Below are 24,006 nucleotides of genomic sequence, written 5' to 3' on the forward strand. Positions count from 1 at the left end.
TGGCGACCTGGCTCTTCTAGCGACACCACCTGGTATTTGCGGTGTGACGTCACCCAAGAACACCACTATGAAACAATCACCTCACCGGTTTGTCTTCTGCGGAAACGATGGACGCGGACTGACAATGACGCCTACGAGGACCTTGTTCTGCGTTCTGCAGGGCATTTTCCTGATCGGCGCATCTACAGCAACGAGCGCCTACACGTGTGTGTATAGAAACGATATCGTCGGCGTTTATCAACTTTGTCCGGATTAGACTGTGTACCGGATGACAGCATTGTTATTTTCTAGGGACCTGGCTCTTCTAGCGACAAGACCTGGTAGTCGCGGTGTGACGTCACCTGAGACCACCAATATACAAGAAGCCCCTCATCGGTTCGAATTCTGTGGGCACGATGGGCGCGGACTGGCAATGACGCTAACGAGGACCTTGTTCTGCGTTCTGCAGGGCATCTTCCAGATCGGCGCATCTACAGCAACGAGCGCCTACACGTGCGGGCATAGAAGCGATATCGTCGGCGATTATCAACTTCGTCCGCATTACACTGTTGACCAGATGACAGCATGGTTATTTTCTGGCGACCTGGCTCTTCTAGCGACACCACCTGGCAGTCGCGGTGTGACGTCACCTGAGACCACCAATATACAAGAAGCCCCTCACCGGTTCGTATTCTGTGGGCACGATGGACGCGGACTGGCAATGACGCTAACGAGGACCTTGTTCTGCGTTCTGCAGAGCATCTTCCAGATCGGCGCATCTACAGCAACGAGCGCCTACACGTGCGGGCATAGAAGCGATATCGTCGGCGTTTATCAACTTCGTCCGGATTACACTGTTGACCAGATGACAGCATGGTTATTTTCTGACGACCTGGCCCTTCTAGCGACACCACCTGGTAGTCGCGGTGTGACGTCACCCAAGAACACCACTATAAAACAAGCACCTCACCGGTTCGTCTTCTGCGGACACGATGAACGCGGACTGAAAATTACGCCTACGAGGACCTTGTTCTGTGATATGCAGGGCATTCTCCTGATCGGCGCATCTACAGCAATGAGCGCCTACACGTGCGTGGATAGAAACGATATCGTCGACGTTTATCAACTTCGTCCGGATTACACTGTTGACCAGATGACAGCATGGTTATTTTCTGGCGACCTAGCTCTTCTAGCGACTCCACATGGCAGTCGTGGTGTGACGTCATGCAAGAACACCACTATAAAAGAAGCACCTCACCGGTTCGTCTTCTGTGGACACGATGGACGCGGACTGGCAATGACGCCTACGAGGACCTTGTTCTGCGTTCTGCAGGGCATTTTCGTGTTCGGCGCATCTACAGCAACGAGTGCCTACAAGTGCGGGGATAGAAGCGATATCGTCGGCGTTATCAACTTCGTCCGGATTACACTGTTGACAAGATGACAGCATGGTTATTTTCTAGCGACCTGGCTCTTCTAGCGACACCACCTGGTAGTCGCGGTGTGATGTCACCCAAGAACACCACTATAAAAGAAGCACCTCACCGGTTCGTCTTCTGTGGACACGATGGACGCGGACTGGCAATGACGCTTACGAGGACCTTTTTCTGCGTTCTGCAGGGCATTTTCCTGATCGGCGCATCTACAGCAACGAGCGCCTACACGTGCGGGATAGAAGCGATATCGTCGGCGTTTATCAATTTCGTCCGGATTACACTGTTGACCAGATGACAGCTTTCTTATATTTTCAGGACCTGGCTCTTCTAGCGACACCACCTGGTAGTCGCGGTGTGACGTCACCCAAGAACACCACTATAAAAGAAGCAACTCACCGGTTCGTCTTCTGTGGACACGATGAACGCGGAGTGGCAATAACGCTAAAGAGGACCTTGTTCTGCGTTCTGCAGGGCATTTTACAGATCGGCGTATCTACAGCAACGAGGGCCTACACGTGCGGGGATAGAAGCTTTATCGTCGACGTTTATCAACTTCGTCCGGATTACACTGTTGACCAGATGACAGCATGGTTGTTTTCTGGCGACCTGACTCTTCTAGCGATAATACCTGGAAGTCGCGGTGTGACGTCACCTGAGAGCAACACTATAAAAGAAGCACCTCACCGGTTCGTATTCTGTGGGCACGATGGACACGGACTGGCAATGACGCCTACGAGGACCTTGTTCTGCGTTCTGCAGGGCAATTTCCTGATCGACGCATCTGCAGCAACGAGCGCCTACACGTGCGGGGATAGAAGCGATATCGTCGGCGTTTATCAACTTCGCCCGGATTACACTGCTGACCAGATGACAGCGTTGTTATTTTCTTGGGACCTGGCCCTTCTAGCGACACCACCTGTTAGTCGCGGTGTGATGTTACCTGAGACCAGCAATATACAGGAAGCACGTCACCGGTTCGTATTCTTTGGGCACGATGGACGCGGACTGGAAATGATGCTAACGAGGACCTTGTTCTGCGTTTTGCAGGGCATTTTCCTGATCGGCGCATCTGCAGCAACGAGTGGCTACACATGCTGGGATAGAAGCGATATCGTCGGCGTTTATCAACTTCGTCCGGATTACAGGTAACCAGATGACAGCATGGTTATTTTCTGGCGACCTGGCTCTTCTAGCGACACCACCTGGTATTTGCGGTGTGACGTCACCCAAGAACACCACTATGAAACAATCACCTCACCGGTTTGTCTTCTGCGGAAACGATGGACGCGGACTGACAATGACGCCTACGAGGACCTTGTTCTGCGTTCTGCAGGGCATTTTCCTGATCGGCGAATCTACAGCAACGAGCGCCTACACGTGTGTGTATAGAAACGATATCGTCGGCGTTTATCAACTTTGTCCGGATTAGACTGTGTACCGGATGACAGCATTGTTATTTTCTAGGGACCTGGCTCTTCTAGCGACAAGACCTGGTAGTCGCGGTGTGACGTCACCTGAGACCACCAATATACAAGAAGCCCCTCATCGGTTCGAATTCTGTGGGCACGATGGGCGCGGACTGGCAATGACGCTAACGAGGACCTTGTTCTGCGTTCTGCAGGGCATCTTCCAGATCGGCGCATCTACAGCAACGAGCGCCTACACGTGCGGGCATAGAAGCGATATCGTCGGCGATTATCAACTTCGTCCGGATTACACTGTTGACCAGATGACAGCATGGTTATTTTCTGGCGACCTGGCTCTTCTAGCGACACCACCTGGCAGTCGCGGTGTGACGTCACCGTAGACCACCAATATACAAGAAGCCCCTCACCGGTTCGTATTCTGTGGGCACGATGGACGCGGACTGGCAATGACGCTAACGAGGACCTAGTTCTGCGTTCTGAAGAGCATCTTCCAGATCGGCGCATCTACAGCAACGAGCGCCTACACGTGCGGGAATAGAAGCGATATCGTCGGCGTTTATCAACTTTGTCCGGATTACACTGTTGACCAGATGACAGCATGGTTATTTTCTGACGACCTGGCCCTTCTAGCGACACCACCTGGTAGTCGCGGTGTGACGTCACCCAAGAACACCACTATAAAACAAGCACCTCACCGGTTCGTCTTCTGCGGACACGATGAACGCGGACTGAAAATTACGCCTACGAGGACCTTGTTCTGTGATATGCAGGGCATTTTCCTGATCGGCGCATCTACAGCAACGAGCGCCTACACGTGCGTGGATAGAAACGATATCGTCGGCATTTATCAACTTCGTCCGGATTACACTGTTGACCAGATGACAGCATGGTTATTTTCTGGCGACCTAGCTCTTCTAGCGACTCCACATGGCAGTCGTGGTGTGACGTCATGCAAGAACACCACTATAAAAGAAGCACCTCACCGGTTCGTCTTCTGTGGACACGATGGACGCGGACTGGCAATGACGCCTACGAGGACCTTGTTCTGCGTTCTGCAGGGCATTTTCGTGATCGGCGCATCTACAGCAACGAATGCCTACATGTGCGGGATAGAAGCGATATCGTCGGCGTTTATCAACTTCGTCCGGATTACACTGTTGACCAGATGACAGCTTTCTTATATTTTCGGGACCTGGCTCTTCTAGCGACACCACCTGGTAGTCGCGGTGTGACGTCACCTGAGACCAGCAATATACAAGAAGCATCTCACCGGTTCGTATTCTGTGGGCACGATGGACGCGGACTGGCAATGATGCCTACGAGGACCTTGTTCTGCATTCAGCAGGGCATTTTCCTGATCGGCGCATCTAGAGCAACGAGCGCCTACACGTGCGTGGATAGAAACGATATCGTCAGCGTTTATCAACTTCGTGCGGATTACACTGTTGACCAGTTGACAGCATGGTTATTTTCTGGCGACCTGGCTCTTCTAGCGACACCACCTGGTAGTCGTGGTGTGACGTCACCCAAGAACACCACTATAAAAGAAGCACCTCACCGGTTCGTCTTCTGTGGACACGACGGACGCGGACTGGCAATGACGCCTACGAGGACCTTGTTCTGCGTTATGCAGGGCATTTCCAGATCGGCGCATATACAGCAACGAGCGGCTACACGTGCGAGGATAGAAGCGATATCGTCGGCGTTATGAACTTCGTCCGGATTACACTGTTGACCAGATGACAGCATGGTTATTTTCTGGCGACCTGGCTCTTCTAGCGACACCACATGGTAGTCGTTGTGTGACGTCACCCAAGAACACCACTATAAAAGAAGCACCTCACCGGTTCATCTTCTGTGGACACGATGGACGCGGACTGTCAATAACGCTAAAGAGGACCTTGTTCTGCGTTCTGCAGGGCATTTTCCAGGTCGGCGTATCTACAGCAACGAGGGCCTACACGTGCGGGGATAGAAGCTTTACCGTCGACGTTTATCAACTTCGTCCGGATTACACTGTTGACCACATGACAGCATGGTTATTTTCTGGCGACCTGGCTCTTCTAGCGACACCACCTGGTAGTCGCGATGTGACGTCACCCAAGAACACCACTATAAAAGAAGCACCTCACCAGTTCGTATTCTGTGGGCACGATGGACGCGGACTGGCAATGACGCCTACGAGGACCTTGTTCTGCGTTCTGCAGGGCAATTTCCTGATCGGCGCATCTACAGCAACGAGCGCCTACACGTGCGGGGATAGAAGCGATATTGTCGGCGTTATCAACTTCGTCCGGATTACACTGTTGACCAGATGACAGCATGGTTATTCTCTGGCGACCTGGCTCTTCTAGCGACACCAACTGGTAGTCGTGGTGTGACGTTACCCAAGAACACCACTATAAAAGAAGCACCTCACCGGTTCGTCTTCTGTGGACACGATGGACGCGGACTGGCAATGACACCTAGTAGGACCTTGTTCTGCGTTCTGCAGGGCATTTTCCAGATCGGCGCATCTACAGCAACGAGCGGCTACACGTGCGGGGATAGAAGCGATATCGTCGGCGTTTATCAACTTCGTCTGGATTACACTGTTGACCAGATGACAGCATGGTTGTTTTCTGGCGACCTGACTCTTCTAGCGATAATACCTGGAAGTCGCGGTGTGACGTCACCTGAGAGCAACACTATGGACCTCCTGCATGTTTGTAAACACACGAGGTGGCGCATCAGTCGCTAGCGAGCTCGTGGTAGGCAAAAGGTCGGGGAGTGGCGTCGCGGATAGGTGTTGTGCAAGGGTTTTCAAGGCTTGTAGGCGCGTTTCCAGTTTCTGCGAATCATAGCAATGGTCGATGCTTCCAACTTAGTAATTTGTCGAAGTACATGAGCTCGCGTTGTCCGCGTGCGGCCTATATAAAGAGAAATAGTTTGCCACTGTGTATTGTATATATGGTTAGTAGTAAACATGTAGAAAGCGTTCCTGCCGCTTATTTATGCGCTAGGCATTGAATAAAACAAGTTTTGACACTCTGCACTAGCCGGAATGATTTTCTTCGGGACAGCAGTGAGGGGAAGTGCTGGCGTTGTTTCGTCGGAGCAGACATGCGCTCATCGTCTGCTAGCTGACATACGTACGTGTCGCGCTGCGCGAAATGTGGGGACAGCGTCGTGTCCCCGATCTCCTGTCTCGCTTAGCGCTGTTTTTAGCCGCATGACCACGCACCAGCCAGGCCGACTTGTCCTCTTGTTAAGCTGGTCAATTTGGTGAAAATTTTTGATTTCTAGAAAAATTTTCTTTCCTAGCCCTGAAGTCTAGCTTCGTGACGAAAAATTATAGCAAGATATTGAGTACAAATTTATAAATTACGCTTTTTAGAAGTGTGGCCGTCAAAAATTGTGAGGTAATTTCTTTGATTTCAGTGCCGCATTTCTTTGACCAAAGCGAAAGCGAAGATGCCATAAACGAGGGAATAAACTTTAAGGTTCGTTTTCTGACGTCTCATATTTTCTGCGACTGGATCACTCACTTTCGTAATTCGCATGAAAATCAAATGATTCCATTTGTCGCAAACTATTCCTGAGACGTTGAGGAGCGTAATAAATCTCTCGATTTTTTTCCCTACACGTGCAGTATTGTGTTAGTTATTTTTTGTAAGAAACGTTTTCATGTAACTATGCATGCATAAGTACTGATGATATAGAAAAAGAACTAATCGCGTCATCATACAGAACAGGGCTTTATGCACATGCTGGCATAAAAAATCTGCGCACTATCTACTCAATTATTTGAGACCTTGGGGGACTTGACGACGGTGTTAATTATAATTACCCAGAACTGCACCAGGTATAGCTATAAATAAAAGGAATGACTGAAACTAGCGTAGGAATTTCATATTTTCACCAAGTTTAGTTACATATCGCATGCATGAATAACGAAAACACTTTTCATGCCGCGTCCCCCCTCAATCTCGCCACGTGTCTGTTAGTAGCACGCCTGCGGCTGCTTCTTTCCAAACAAGCTTCGCGATCATGTATTACCTCATGAAACATGACACATGCATGATGCAATGAAAAAGCATATGGCGTTTAGCACAAGGTACGCTATTCTAAGCACACCAACGCGACCGCGCAAGATTGGCACAACTTACCAGACTTCTTTCTACTCGAATGAAATAATTACGTCGTCATATCAAGAAACAGTTTCAAGTAACTAATAAATGTCACAAAACGCGCCATTTAAACATGGGGTGCTATTAACAAAAAAACGCATTCCTTGGGGGCGAGTGAACCTGTCGGCGCCCCGTGCACTCCGGCTCAAGGTGATAAGTACGTGTGCAGCTACATATGTCTTTTTTTCCTTGAGCAATTAAGAGCCTACTATCCTGAAGTTAAGGTGAATGAACGCAGTAACTTGCATGCTATTAAGTGCATTGAGTGGCAGTGCCTATCGACTCCCAGACTTCGCGCTTTACTACCGTGGCCCAATGCCTGTTAGCCAGTTTCCGAATGCGGCATTTATGCGCGAGAAACCTATCGAGGCTAATTTAATATTTTTTATGCTACTACGTGGATCCAGCAGTGACGCAGATGGTCAATATATGCTGCTTCTGCAGTGCACAGGCATGAAGCAGCCGCCAGTAACTGCGGCAGCTGCGGTAAACACGGGCAAGCGGAACCTGTTTTGCCTACCATGCGAAAGTCGCTGCTAACATCAGCGCCACCTCATCTTCGTGACGTCGCGGGGTGAAGGAGGTCCATAAAAGAAGCACCTCAACGGTTCGTATTCTGTGCGCACGATGGACGCGGACTGGCAATGATGCCTACGAGGACCTTGTTCTGCGTTCTGCAGGGCAATTTCCTGATCGGCGCATCCGCAGCATCGAGCGCCTACACGTGCGGGGATAGAAGCGATATCGTCGGCGTTTATCAACTTCGTCCGGATTACACTGCTGACCAGATGACAGCATTGTTATTTTCTTGGGACCTGGCCCTTCTAGCGATACCACCTGTTAGTCGCGGTGTGATGTCACCTGAGACCAGCAATATACAAGAAGCACGTCACCGGTTCGTGTTCTGTGGGCACGATGGACGCGGACTGGAAATGACGCTAACGAGGACCTTGTTCTGCGTTCTGCAGGGCATTTTCCTGATCGGCGCATCTACAGCAACGAGTGCCTACACATGCTGGGATAGAAGCGATATCGTCGGCGTTTATCAACTTCGTCCGGATTACAGTTGACCAGATGACAGCATGGTTATTTTCTGGCGACCTGGCTCTTCTAGCGACACCACCTGGTAGTCGCGGTGTGACGTCACCCAAGAACACCACTATGAAACAATCACCTCACCGGTTCGTCTTCTGCGGAAACGATGGACGCGGACTGGCAATGACGCCTATGAATACCTTGTTCTGCGTTCTGCAGGACATTTTCCAGATCGGCGCATCTACAGCAACGAGCGTCTACACGTGCGGGGATAGAAGCAATATCATCGGCGTTTATCAACTTCGTCCGGATTACACGGTTGACCAGATGACAGCATGTTAATTTCTTGGCGATCTGGCTCTTCTAGCGACACCACCTGCTAGTCGCGGTGTGACGTCACCTGAGACCACAAATATACAAAAGCACCTCACAGGTTCGTCTTCTGTGGACACGATGGACGTGGACTGGCAATGACGCCTACGAGGACCTTGTTCTGCGTTCTGCACGACATTTTCCAGATCGGCGCATCTACTTCAACGAGCGCCTACACGTGCGGGGATAGAAGTGATATCGCCGGCGTTTATCAACTTCGTCCGGATTACACTGTTGATCAGATGACAGCATTGTTATATTCTCGAGACCTGGCTCTTCTAGCGACACCACCTGGTAGCCGCGGTGTGATGTCACCTGAGACCACCAATATACAAGAAGCACCTCACCGGTCCGTATTCTGTGAGCACGATGGACGCGGACTGGTAGTAACGCTAAAGAGGACCTTGTTCTGCGTTCTGCAGGGATTTTCCGGATCGGCGTATCTACAGCAACGAGCGCCTACACGTGCGGGGATAGAAGCGATATCGTCGGCGTTTATCAACTTCGTCCGGATTACACTGTTGACCACATGACAGCATGGTTGTTTTCTGGCGACCTGACACTTCTAGCGATACCTGGAAGTCGCGGTGTGACGTCACCTGAGAGCAACACTATAAGAGAAGCACCTCACCGGTTCGTATTCTGTGGGCACGATGGACGCGGACTGGCAATGACGCCTACGAGGACCTTGGTCTGCGTTCTGCAGGGCAATTTCCTGATCGGGGCATCTGCAGCAACGAGCGCCTACACGTGCGGGGATAGAAGCGATATCGTCGGCGTTTATCAACTTCGTCCGGATTACACTGTTGACCAGATGACAGCATTGTTATTTTCTTGGAACCTGGCCCTTCTAGCGACACCACCTGGTAGTCGCGGTGTGACGTCACCTGAGACCAGCAATATACAAGAAGCACGTCACCGGTTCGTATTCTGTGGGCACGATGGACGCGGTCTGGAAATGACGCTAACGAGGACCTTGTTCTGCGTTCTGCAGGGCATTTTCCTGATCGGCGCATTTACAGCAACGAGTGCCTACACATGCTGGAATAGAAGCGATATCATCGGCGTTTATCAACTTCGTCCGGATTACAGTTGACCAGATGACAGCATGGTTATTTTCTGGCGACCTGGCTCTTCTAGCGACACCACCTGGTAGTCGCGGTGTGACGTCACCCAAGAACACCACTATAATAGAAGCAACTCACCGGTTCGTATTCTGTGGGCACGATGGACGCGGACTGGCAATGACGCCTACGAGGACCTTTTTCTGCGTTCCTCAGTGCATTTTCCTGATCGGCGCATGTACAGCAACGAGCGCCTCCACATGCTTGGATAGAAGCGATATCGTCGGCGTTTATCAACTTCGTCCGGATTAATGTTGACCAGATGACAGCATGGTCATTTTCTGGCGACCTGGCTCTTCTAGCGACACCACTTGGTAGTCGCGGTGTGACGTCACCCAAGAATACCACTATAAAACAATCACCTCACCGGTTCGTCTTCTGCGGACACGATGGACGCGGACTGGCAATGACGCCTACGAGGACCTTGTTCTGCGTTCTGCAGGACATTTTCCAGATCGGCGCATCTACAGCAACGAGCGTCTACACGTGCGGGTATAGAAGCGATATCGTCGGCGCTTATCAACTTCGTCCGGATTACACTGTTGACCAGATGACAGCATTGTTATATTCTCGGGACCTGGCTCTTCTAGCGATACAACCTGGTAGTCACGGTGTGACGTCACCTGAGACCACCAATATACAAGAAGCACCTCACCGGTTCGTCTTCTGTGGGCACGATGGATGCGGACTGGAAATGACGCTAACGTGGAACTTTTTCTGTGTTCTGCAGGGCAATTTCCAGATCGGCGCATCTACAGCAAATAGTGGCCACAGTTGCGGTGATAGAAGCGATATCGTTGGCGTTTATCAACTTCGTCCGTAATACACTGTTGACCAGATGACAGCATGGTTATTTTCTGGCGACCTGACTCTTCTAGCGACAATACCTGGAAGTCGCGGTGTGACGTCACCTGAGAGCCCCACTATAAAACAAGCACCTAACCGGTTCGTATTCTGTGGGCACGATGGACACGGACTGGCAATGACGCCTACGAGGACCTTGTCCTGCGTTCTGCAGGGCAATTTCCTGATCGGCGCACCTCCTGCAACGAGCGCCTACACGTGCAGGGATAGAAGCGATATCGTCGGCGTTTATCACCTTCGTCCGGATTACACTGTTGACCAGATGACAACATTGTTATTTTTTTGGGACCTGGCCCTTCTAGCGACACCACCTGGTAGTCGCGGTGTGACGTCACCCAAGAACACCACTATAAAAGAAGCACCTTACCGGTTCGTCTTCTGTGGACACGATGGACCCGGACTGGCAATGACGCTTACGAGGACCTTTTTCTGCGTTCTGCAGGGCATTATCCTGATCGGCGCATCTACAGCAACGAGCGCCTACACGTGCGGGGATAGAAGCGATATCATCGGCGTTTATCAACTTCGTCCGGATTACACTGTTGACCAGATGACAGCATTGTTATATTCTCGGGACCTGGCTCTTCTAGCGACACCACCTGGTAGTCGCGATGTGACGTCACCCAAAACACCACTATAAAAGAAGCACCTCACCGGTTCGTACTATGTTGGCACGATGGACGCGGACTGGCAATGACGCCTACGAGGACCTTGTTCTGCGTTCTGCAGGGCATTTTCCAGATCGGCGCATCTACAGCAACGAGCGGCTACACGTGCGGGGATAGATGCGATATCGTTGGCGTTTATCAACTTCGTCCGGATTACACTGTTCACCAGATGACAGCATGGTTATTTTCTGGCGACCTGACTCTTCTAGCGACAATACCTGGAAGTCGCGGTGTGACGTCACCTGAGAGCACCACTATAAAACAAGCACCTCACCAGTTCGTATTCTGTGGGCACGATGGACGGGGACTGGCAATGACACTTACGAGGATTGTTTTGCGTTCTGAAGGGCATTTTCCTGATCGGCGCATCTACAGCAACGAGCGCGTACACATGCGGGGATAGAAGCGATATCGTCGGCGTTTATCAACTTCGTCAGGATTACAGTTGACCAGATGACAGCATGGTCATTTTCTGGCGACCTGGCTTTTCTAGCGACACCACCTGGTAGTCGTGGTGTGACGTCAACCAAGAACACCACTATAAAAGAAGAACCTCACCGGTTCGTCTTAAGTGGACACGATGGACGCGGACTGGCAATGACACCTACGAGGACCATGTTCTGCGTTCTGCAGGGCATTTTCCAGATCGGCGCATCTACAGCAACGAGCGGCTACACGTGCGGGGGTAGAAGCGATATCGTCGGCGTTTATCAACTTCGTCCGGATTACACTGTTGGCCAGATGACAGCATTGTTATATTCTCGGGACCTGGCTCTTCTAGCGACACTACCTGGTAGTCACGGTGTGACGTCACTTTTGACCACCATTATACAAGAAGCACCTCACCGGTTCGTATTCTGTGGGCACGATGGACGCGGACTGGCAATAGCGCTAACAAGGACCTTGTTGTGCGTTATGCAGGACATTTTCCTGATCGCCGCATCTACAGCAACGAGCGCCTACACGTGCGGGGATAGAAGCGATATCGTCGGAGTTTATACACTTCGTCCGGATCACACTGTTGACCAGATGACAACATTGTTATTTTCTCGGGACCTCTCTCTTCCAGCGACACCACCTGGTAGTCGCGGTGTGACGTCATCTGAGACCACCAATATATTAGAAGCACCTCACCGGTTCTTATTCTGTGGGCACGATGGACGCGGACTGGCAATAACGCTAAAGAGGACCTTGTTCTGCGTTCTTCAGGGCATTTTCCTGATCGGCGTATCTACAGCAATGAGCGCCTACACGTGCGGGGATAGAAAGATATCGTCGGCGTTTATCAACTTCGTCCGGATTACACTGTTGACCACATGAAAGCATGGTTATTTTCTGGGGACCTGGCTCTTCTAGCGACACCACCTGGTAGTCGCGACGTGACGTCACCCAAGAACACCACTATTAAAGAAGCACCTCACCGGTTCGTATTATGTGGGCACGATGGACGCGGACTGGCAATGACGCCTACGAGGACCTTGTTCTGCGTTCTGCAGGGCATTTTCCAGATCGGCGCATCTTCAGCAACGAGCGCCTACACGTGCGGGGATAGAAGCGATATCGTTGGCGTTTATCAACTTCGTCCGGATTACACTGTTGACCAGATGACAGCGTGGTTATTTTCTGGTGACCTGACTCTTATAGCGACAATACCTGGAAGTCGCGGTGTGACGTCACCTGAGAGCACCACTATAAAACAAGCACCTCACCGGTTCGTATTCTGTGTGCACGATGGACGCGGACTGGCAATGACGCCTACGACGACTTTGTTCTGCGTTCTGCAGGGCAATTTCCTGATCGGCGCATCTCCAGCAACGAGCGCCTACACGTGCTGGGATAGAAGCGATATCGGCGGCGTTTATCAACTTCGTCGGATTGCACTGGTGACCAGATGACAGCATTGTTATTTTCTTGGCACCTGGCTCTTCTAGCGACACCACCTGGTAGTCGCGGTGAGACGTCACTTCAGACCACCAATATACAAGAAGCACGTCACCGGTTCGTATTCTGTGGGCACGATGGACGCGGACTGGCAATGACGCTAACGAGGACCTTGTTCTGCGTTCTGCAGGGCATTTTCCTGATCGGCGCATCTGCAGCAAAGAGCGCCTACACATGCTGGGATAGAAGCGATATCGTCGTCGTTTATCAATTTCGTCCGGATTACAGTTGACCAGATGACAGCATGGTTATTTTTTGGCGACCTGGTTCTTCTAGCGACACCACCTGGAAGTCGCGGTGTGACGTCCCCCAAGAACACCACTATAAAAGATTCACCTCACCGGTTAGTCTTCTGCGGACACGATGGACGCGGACTGGCAATGACGCCTACGAGGACCTTGTTCTGCGTTCTGCAGGGCATTTTCCAGATCGGCGCATCTACAGCAACGAGCGGCTTCCCGTGCGGGGATAGAAGCGATATCGTCGGAGTTTATACAGTTCGTCCGGATCACCCTGTTGACCAGATGACAACATTGTTATTTTCTCGGGACCTGGCTCTTCTAGCGACACCACCAGGTAGTCACGGTGTGACGTTACCTGAGTCCACCAATATATAAAAATCACCTCATCGGTTCGTATTCTGTGGGCACGATGGACGCGGACTGGCAATGACGCTAACGAGGACCTTGTTCTGCGTTCTGCAGAGGATTTTCCAGATCGGCGTATCTACAGCAACGAGCGCCTACATGTGCGGGGATAGAAGCGATATCGTCGGCGTTTAGCAACTTCGTCCGGATTACACTGTTGACCAGATGACAGCATGGTTATTTTCTGGCGACCTGGCTCTTCTAGCGATAATACCTGGAAGTCGCGGTGTGACGTCACCTGAGAGCACCACTATAAAACAAGCACCTCACCAGTTCGTATTCTGTGGGCACGATGGACGGGGACTGGCAATGACACTTACGAGGATTTTTCGGCGTTCTGAAGGGCATTTTCCTGATCGGCGCATCTACAGCAACGAGCGCGTACACGTGCGGGGATAGAAGCGATATCGTCGGCGTTTATCAACTAAGTCCGGATTACAGTTGACCAGATGACAGCATGGTGATTTTCTGGCGACCTCTCTTTTCTAGCGACACCACCTGGTAGCCGCGGTGTGACCTCATCTAAGAACACCACTATAAAACAATGACCTCACCTGTTCATCTTCTGCGGACACGATGGACGCGGACTGGCAATGGCGCCTACGAGGACCTTGTTCTGCGTTCTGCAGGACATTTTCAAGTTCGACGCATCTACAGCAACGAGCGTCTACACGTTCGGGTAGAGAAGCGATATCGTCGGCGTTTATCAACTTCGTCCGGATTACACTGTTGACCAGATGACAGCATTGTTATATTCTCGTTACCTGGCTCTTCTAGCGACACTACCTGGTAGTCGCGGTGTGACGTCACCTGAGACCACCAATATACAAGAAGCACCTCACCGGTTCGTATTCTGTGGGCACGATGGACGCGGACTGGCAATAACGCTAAATAGGACCTTGTTCTGCGTTCTTCAGGACATTTTCCAGATCAGCGCATCTACAGCAACGAGCGCCTACACGTGCGGGGAAAGAAGCGATATCGTCGGCGTTTAGCAACTTCGTCCGGATTACACTGTTGACCAGATGACAGCATTGTTATATTCTGGTGACCTGACTCTTCTAGCGACAATACTTGGAAGTCGCGGTGTGACGTCACCTGAGAGCACCACTATAAAACAAGCACCTCACCGGTTCGTATTCTGTGTGCACGATGGACGCGGACTGGCAATGACGCCGACGACGACTTTGTTCTGCGTTCTGCAGGGCAATTTCCTGCTCGGCGCATCTACAGCAACGAGCGCCTACACGTGCGGGGATAGAAGCGATATCGTCGGCGTTTATCAACTTCGTCCGGATTACAGTTGACCAGATGACAGCTTGGTTATTTTCTGGCGACCTGGTTCTTCTAGCGGCACCACCTGGTAGTCGCGGTGTGACGTCACCCAAGAACACCACTATAAAACAATCACCTCACCGGTTCGTATTCTGCGGACACGATGGACGCGGACTGGCAATGACGCCTACGAGGACCTTGTTCTGCGTTCTGCAGGGCATTTTCCTGATCGGCGCATTTACAGCAACGAGCGGCTACACGTGCGGGGATAGAAACGATATCGTTGGCGTTTATCAACTTCGTCCGGATTACACTGTTGACCACATGACAGCATGGTTATTTTCTGGCGACCTGACTCTTCTAGCGACAATACCTGGTAGTCGCGACGTGACGTCACCCAAGAACACCACTATTAAAGAAGCACCTCACCGGTTCGTATTATGTGGGCACGATGGACGCGGACTGGCAATGACGCCTACGAGGACCTTGTTCTGCGTTCTGCAGGGCATTTTCCAGATCGGCGCATCTTCAGCAACGAGCGCCTACACGTGCGGGGATAGAAGCGATATCGTTGGCGTTTATCAACTTCGTCCGGATTACACTGTTGACCAGATGACAGCGTGGTTATTTTCTGGTGACCTGACTCTTATAGCGACAATACCTGGAAGTCGCGGTGTGACGTCACCTGAGAGCACCACTATAAAACAAGCACCTCACCGGTTCGTATTCTGTGTGCACGATGGACGCGGACTGGCAATGACGCCTACGACGACTTTGTTCTGCGTTCTGCAGGGCAATTTCCTGATCGGCGCATCTCCAGCAACGAGCGCCTACACGTGCTGGGATAGAAGCGATATCGGCGGCGTTTATCAACTTCGTCGGATTGCACTGGTGACCAGATGACAGCATTGTTATTTTCTTGGCACCTGGCTCTTCTAGCGACACCACCTGGTAGTCGCGGTGAGACGTCACTTCAGACCACCAATATACAAGAAGCACGTCACCGGTTCGTATTCTGTGGGCACGATGGACGCGGACTGGCAATGACGCTAACGAGGACCTTGTTCTGCGTTCTGCAGGGCATTTTCCTGATCGGCGCATCTGCAGCAAAGAGCGCCTACACATGCTGGGATAGAAGCGATATCGTCGTCGTTTATCAATTTCGTCCGGATTACAGTTGACCAGATGACAGCATGGTTATTTTTTGGCGACCTGGTTCTTCTAGCGACACCACCTGGAAGTCGCGGTGTGACGTCCCCCAAGAACACCACTATAAAAGATTCACCTCACCGGTTAGTCTTCTGCGGACACGATGGACGCGGACTGGCAATGACGCCTACGAGGACCTTGTTCTGCGTTCTGCAGGGCATTTTCCAGATCGGCGCATCTACAGCAACGAGCGGCTTCCCGTGCGGGGATAGAAGCGATATCGTCGGAGTTTATACAGTTCGTCCGGATCACCCTGTTGACCAGATGACAACATTGTTATTTTCTCGGGACCTGGCTCTTCTAGCGACACCACCAGGTAGTCACGGTGTGACGTTACCTGAGTCCACCAATATATAAAAATCACCTCATCGGTTCGTATTCTGTGGGCACGATGGACGCGGACTGGCAATGACGCTAACGAGGACCTTGTTCTGCGTTCTGCAGAGCATTTTCCAGATCGGCGTATCTACAGCAACGAGCGCCTACATGTGCGGGGATAGAAGCGATATCGTCGGCGTTTAGCAACTTCGTCCGGATTACACTGTTGACCAGATGACAGCATGGTTATTTTCTGGCGACCTGGCTCTTCTAGCGATAATACCTGGAAGTCGCGGTGTGACGTCACCTGAGAGCACCACTATAAAACAAGCACCTCACCAGTTCGTATTCTGTGGGCACGATGGACGGGGACTGGCAATGACACTTACGAGGATTTTTCGGCGTTCTGAAGGGCATTTTCCTGATCGGCGCATCTACAGCAACGAGCGCGTACACGTGCGGGGATAGAAGCGATATCGTCGGCGTTTATCAACTAAGTCCGGATTACAGTTGACCAGATGACAGCATGGTGATTTTCTGGCGACCTCTCTTTTCTAGCGACACCACCTGGTAGCCGCGGTGTGACCTCATCTAAGAACACCACTATAAAACAATGACCTCACCTGTTCATCTTCTGCGGACACGATGGACGCGGACTGGCAATGGCGCCTACGAGGACCTTGTTCTGCGTTCTGCAGGACATTTTCAAGTTCGACGCATCTACAGCAACGAGCGTCTACACGTTCGGGTAGAGAAGCGATATCGTCGGCGTTTATCAACTTCGTCCGGATTACACTGTTGACCAGATGACAGCATTGTTATATTCTCGTTACCTGGCTCTTCTAGCGACACTACCTGGTAGTCGCGGTGTGACGTCACCTGAGACCACCAATATACAAGAAGCACCTCACCGGTTCGTATTCTGTGGGCACGATGGACGCGGACTGGCAATAACGCTAAATAGGACCTTGTTCTGCGTTCTTCAGGACATTTTCCAGATCAGCGCATCTACAGCAACGAGCGCCTACACGTGCGGGGAAAGAAGCGATATCGTCGGCGTTTAGCAACTTCGTCCGGATTACACTGTTGACCAGATGACAGCATTGTTATATTCTGGTGACCTGACTCTTCTAGCGACAATACCTGGAAGTCGCGGTGTGACGTCACCTGAGAGCACCACTATAAAACAAGCACCTCACCGGTTCGTATTCTGTGTGCACGATGGACGCGGACTGGCAATGACGCCGACGACGACTTTGTTCTGCGTTCTGCAGGGCAATTTCCTGCTCGGCGCATCTACAGCAACGAGCGCCTACACGTGCGGGGATAGAAGCGATATCGTCGGCGTTTATCAACTTCGTCCGGATTACAGTTGACCAGATGACAGCTTGGTTATTTTCTGGCGACCTGGTTCTTCTAGCGGCACCACCTGGTAGTCGCGGTGTGACGTCACCCAAGAACACCACTATAAAACAATCACCTCACCGGTTCGTATTCTGCGGACACGATGGACGCGGACTGGCAATGACGCCTACGAGGACCTTGTTCTGCGTTCTGCAGGGCATTTTCCTGATCGGCGCATTTACAGCAACGAGCGGCTACACGTGCGGGGATAGAAACGATATCGTTGGCGTTTATCAACTTCGTCCGGATTACACTGTTGACCACATGACAGCATGGTTATTTTCTGGCGACCTGACTCTTCTAGCGACAATACCTGGAAGTCGCGGTGTGACGTCACCTGAGAGCACCACTATAAAACAAGCACCTCACCAGTTCGTATTCTGTGGGCACGATGGACGGGGACTGGCAATGACACTTACGAGGATTGTTCTGCGTTCTGAAGGGCATTTTCCTGATCGGCGCATCTACAGCAACGAGCGCGTACACATGCGGGGATAGAAGCGATATCGTCGGCGTTTATCAACTTCGTCCGGATTACAGTTGACCAGATGACAGCATGGTCATTTTCTGGCGACCTGGCTTTTCTAGTGACACCACCTGGTAGTGGCGGTGTGACGTCATCTAAGAACACCACTATAAAACAATGATCTCACCTGTTCATCTTCTGCGGACACGATGGACGCGGACTGGCAATGACGCCTACGAGGACCTTGTTCTGCGTTCTGCAGGACATTTTCAAGTTCGACGCATCTACAGCAACGAGCCTCTACACGTTCGGGTATAGAAGCGATATCGTCGGCGTTTATCAACTTCGTCCGGATTACACTGTTGACCAGATGACAGCATTGTTATATTCTCGGGACCTGGCTCTTCTAGCGACACTACCTGGTAGTCACGGTGTGACGTCACTTTTGACCACCATTATACAAGAAGCACCTCACCGGTTCGTATTCTGTGGGCACGATGGACGCGGACTGGCAATAGCGCTAACATGGACCTTCTTGTGCGTTATGCAGGGCATTTTCCTGATCGGCGCATCTACAGCAACGAGCGTCTACACGTGCGGGGATTGAAGCGATATCGTCGGAGTTTATACACTTCGTCCGGATCACACTGTTGACCAGATGACAACGTTGTTATTTTCTCGGGACCTCGCTCTTCTAGCGACACCACCTGGTAGTCGCGGTGTGACGTCATCTGAGACCACCAATATATTAAAAGCACCTCATCGGTTCGTATTCTGTGGGTACGATGGACGCGGACAGCAATGACGCTAACGAGGACCTTGTTCTGCGTTATGCAGGGCATTTTCCAGATCGGCGCATCTACAGCAACGAGCGCCTACACGTGCTGGGATAGAAGCGATATCGTCGGCGTTTATCAACTTCGTCCGGATTACACTGTTGACCAGATGACAGCATTGTTATATTCTCGGGACCTGGCTCTTCTAGCGACACTACTTGGTAGTCGCGGTGTGACGCCGCCTGAGACCACCAATATACAAGAAGCACCTCACCGGTTCGTATTCTGTGGGCACGATGGACGCGGACTGGCAATAACGCTAAAGAGGACCTTGTTCTGCGTTCTTCAGGGCATTTTCCTGATCGGCGTATCTACAGCAACGAGCGCCTACACGTGCGGGGATAGAAAGATATCGTCGGCGTTTATCAACTTCGTCCGGATTACACTGTTGACCTCATGACAGCATGGTTATTTTCTGGCGACCTGGCTCTTCTAGCGACACCACCTGGTAGTCGCGATGTGACGTCACCCAAGAACACCACTATAAAACAAGCACCTCACCGGTTCGTATTCTGTGTGCACGATGGACGCGGACTGGCAATGACGCCTACGACGACTTTGTTCTGCGTTCTGCAGGGCAATTTCCTGATCGGCGCATCTCCAGCAACGAGCGCCTACACGTGCAGGGATAGAAGCGATATCGGCGGCGTTTATCAACATCGTCCGGATTACACTGGTGACCAGATGACAGCATTGTTATTTTCTTGGGACCTGGCCATTCTAGGGACACCACCTGGTAGTCGCGGTGTGACGTCACTTCAGACCACCAATATACAAGAAGCACGTCACCGGTTCGTATTCTGTGGGCACGATGGACGCGGACTGGCAATGACGCTAACGACGACCTTGTTCTGCGTTCTGCAGGGCATTTTCCTGATCGGCGCATCTGCAGCAAAGAGCGCCTACACATGCTGGGATAGAAGCGATATCATCGGCGTTTATCAACTTCGTCCGGATTACAGTTGACCAGATGACAGCATGGTCATTTTCTGGCGACCTGGCTTTTCTAGCGACACCACCTGGTAGTCGTGGTGTGACGTCAACCAAGAACACCACTATAAAAGAAGAACCTCACCGGTTCGTCTTAAGTGGACACGATGGACGCGGACTGGCAATGACACCTACGAGGACCATGTTCTGCGTTCTGCAGGGCATTTTCCAGATCGGCGCATCTACAGCAACGAGCGGCTACACGTGCGGGGGTAGAAGCGATATCGTCGGCGTTTATCAACTTCGTCCGGATTACACTGTTGGCCAGATGACAGCATTGTTATATTCTCGGGACCTGGCTCTTCTAGCGACACTACCTGGTAGTCACGGTGTGACGTCACTTTTGACCACCATTATACAAGAAGCACCTCACCGGTTCGTATCCTGTGGGCACGATGGACGCGGACTGGCAATAGCGCTAACAAGGACCTTGTTGTGCGTTATGCAGGACATTTTCCTGATCGCCGCATCTACAGCAACGAGCGCCTACACGTGCGGGGATAGAAGCGATATCGTCGGAGTTTATACACTTCGTCCGGATCACAATGTTGACCAGATGACAACATTGTTATTTTCTCGGGACCTCTCTCTTCCAGCGACACCACCTGGTAGTCGCGGTGTGACGTCATCTGAGACCACCAATATATTAGAAGCACCTCACCGGTTCTTATTCTGTGGGCACGATGGACGCGGACTGGCAATAACGCTAAAGAGGACCTTGTTCTGCGTTCTTCAGGGCATTTTCCTGATCGGCGTATCTACAGCAATGAGCGCCTACACGTGCGGGGATAGAAAGATATCGTCGGCGTTTATCAACTTCGTCCGGATTACACTGTTGACCACATGAAAGCATGGTTATTTTCTGGGGACCTGGCTCTACTAGCGACACCACCTGGTAGTCGCGACGTGACGTCACCCAAGAACACCACTATAAAAGAAGCACCTCACCGGTTCGTATTATGTGGGCACGATGGACGCGGACTGGCAATGACGCCTACGAGGACCTTGTTCTGCGTTCTGCAGGGCATTTTCCAGATCGGCGCATCTTCAGCAACGCGCGCCTACACGTGCGGGGATAGAAGCGATATCGTTGGCGTTTATCAACTTCGTCCGGATTACACTGTTGACCAGATGACAGCGTGGTTATTTTCTGGTGACCTCACTCTTATAGCGACAATACCTGGAAGTCGCGGTGTGACGTCACCTGAGAGCACCACTATAAAACAAGCACCTCACCGGTTCGTATTCTGTGTGCACGATGGACGCGGACTGGCAATGACGCCTACGACGACTTTGTTCTGCGTTCTGCAGGGCAATTTCCTGATCGGCGCATCTCCAGCAACGAGCGCCTACACGTGCTGGGATAGAAGCGATATCGGCGGCGTTTATCAACTTCGTCCGGATTGCACTGGTGACCAGATGACAGCATTGTTATTTTCTTGGCACCTGGCTCTTCTAGCGACACCACCTGGTAGTCGCGGTGAGACGTCACTTCAGACCACCAATATACAAGAAGCACGTCACCGGTTCGTATTCTGTGGGCACGATGGACGCGGACTGGCAATGACGCTAACGAGGACCTTGTTCTGCGTTCTGCAGGGCATTTTCCTGATCGGCGCATCTGCAGCAAAGAGCGCCTACACATGCTGGGATAGAAGCGATATCATCGTCGTTTATCAATTTCGTCCGGATTACAGTTGACCAGATGACAGCATGGTTATTTTTTGGCGACCTGGTTCTTCTAGCGACACCACCTGGAAGTCGCGGTGTGACGTCCCCCAAGAACACCACTATAAAAGATTCACCTCACCGGTTAGTCTTCTGCGGACACGATGGACGCGGACTGGCAATGACGCCTACGAGGACCTTGTTCTGCGTTCTGCAGGGCATTTTCCAGATCGGCGCATCTACAGCAACGAGCGGCTTCCCGTGCGGGGATAGAAGCGATATCGTCGGAGTTTATACAGTTCGTCCGGATCACCCTGTTGACCAGATGACAACATTGTTATTTTCTCGGGACCTGGCTCTTCTAGCGACACCACCAGGTAGTCACGGTGTGACGTTACCTGAGTCCACCAATATATAAAAATCACCTCATCGGTTCGTATTCTGTGGGCACGATGGACGCGGACTGGCAATGACGCTAACGAGGACCTTGTTCTGCGTTCTGCAGAGCATTTTCCAGATCGGCGTATCTACAGCAACGAGCGCCTACATGTGCGGGGATAGAAGCGATATCGTCGGCGTTTAGCAACTTCGTCCGGATTACACTGTTGACCAGATGACAGCATGGTTATTTTCTGGCGACCTGGCTCTTCTAGCGACAATACCTGGAAGTCGCGGTGTGACGTCACCTGAGAGCACCACTATAAAACAAGCACCTCACCAGTTCGTATTCTGTGGGCACGATGGACGGGGACTGGCAATGACACTTACGAGGATTTTTCGGCGTTCTGAAGGGCATTTTCCTGATCGGCGCATCTACAGCAACGAGCGCGTACACGTGCGGGGATAGAAGCGATATCGTCGGCGTTTATCAACTAAGTCCGGATTACAGTTGACCAGATGACAGCATGGTGATTTTCTGGCGACCTCTCTTTTCTAGCGACACCACCTGGTAGCCGCGGTGTGACCTCATCTAAGAACACCACTATAAAACAATGACCTCACCTGTTCATCTTCTGCGGACACGATGGACGCGGACTGGCAATGGCGCCTACGAGGACCTTGTTCTGCGTTCTGCAGGACATTTTCAAGTTCGACGCATCTACAGCAACGAGCGTCTACACGTTCGGGTAGAGAAGCGATATCGTCGGCGTTTATCAACTTCGTCCGGATTACACTGTTGACCAGATGACAGCATTGTTATATTCTCGTTACCTGGCTCTTCTAGCGACACTACCTGGTAGTCGCGGTGTGACGTCACCTGAGACCACCAATATACAAGAAGCACCTCACCGGTTCGTATTCTGTGGGCACGATGGACGCGGACTGGCAATAACGCTAAATAGGACCTTGTTCTGCGTTCTTCAGGACATTTTCCAGATCAGCGCATCTACAGCAACGAGCGCCTACACGTGCGGGGAAAGAAGCGATATCGTCGGCGTTTAGCAACTTCGTCCGGATTACACTGTTGACCAGATGACAGCATTGTTATATTCTTGGGACCTGGCTCTTCTAGCGACACCACCTGGTAGTCGCGATGTGACGTCACCCAAGAACACCACTATAAAAGAAGCACCTCACCGGTTCGTATTATGTGGGCACGATGGACGCGGACTGGCAATGACGCCTACGAGGACCTTGTTCTGCGTTCTGCAGGGCATTTTCCAGATCGGCGCATCTTCAGCAACGAGCGCCTACACGTGCGGGGATAGAAGCGATATCGTTGGCGTTTATCAACTTCGTCCGGATTACACTGTTGACCCGATGACAGCGTGGTTATTTTCTGGTGACCTGACTCTTCTAGCGACAATACCTGGAAGTCGCAGTGTGACGTCACCTGAGAGCACCACTATAAAACAAGCACCTCACCGGTTCGTATTCTGTGTGCACGATGGACGCGGACTGGCAATGACGCCGACGACGACTTTGTTCTGCGTTCTGCAGGGCAATTTCCTGCTCGGCGCATCTACAGCAACGAGCGCCTACACGTGCGGGGATAGAAGCGATATCGTCGGCGTTTATCAACTTCGTCCGGATTACAGTTGACCAGATGACAGCTTGATTATTTTCTGGCGACCTGGTTCTTCTAGCGGCACCACCTGGTAGTCGCGGTGTGACGTCACCCAAGAACACCACTATAAAACAATCACCTCACCGGTTCGTCTTCTGCGGACACGATGG

This window comes from Amblyomma americanum, chromosome 6 (assembly GCF_052857255.1).
Source record: "Amblyomma americanum isolate KBUSLIRL-KWMA chromosome 6, ASM5285725v1, whole genome shotgun sequence".
In the NCBI taxonomy this organism is placed as follows: domain Eukaryota; kingdom Metazoa; phylum Arthropoda; class Arachnida; order Ixodida; family Ixodidae; genus Amblyomma; species Amblyomma americanum.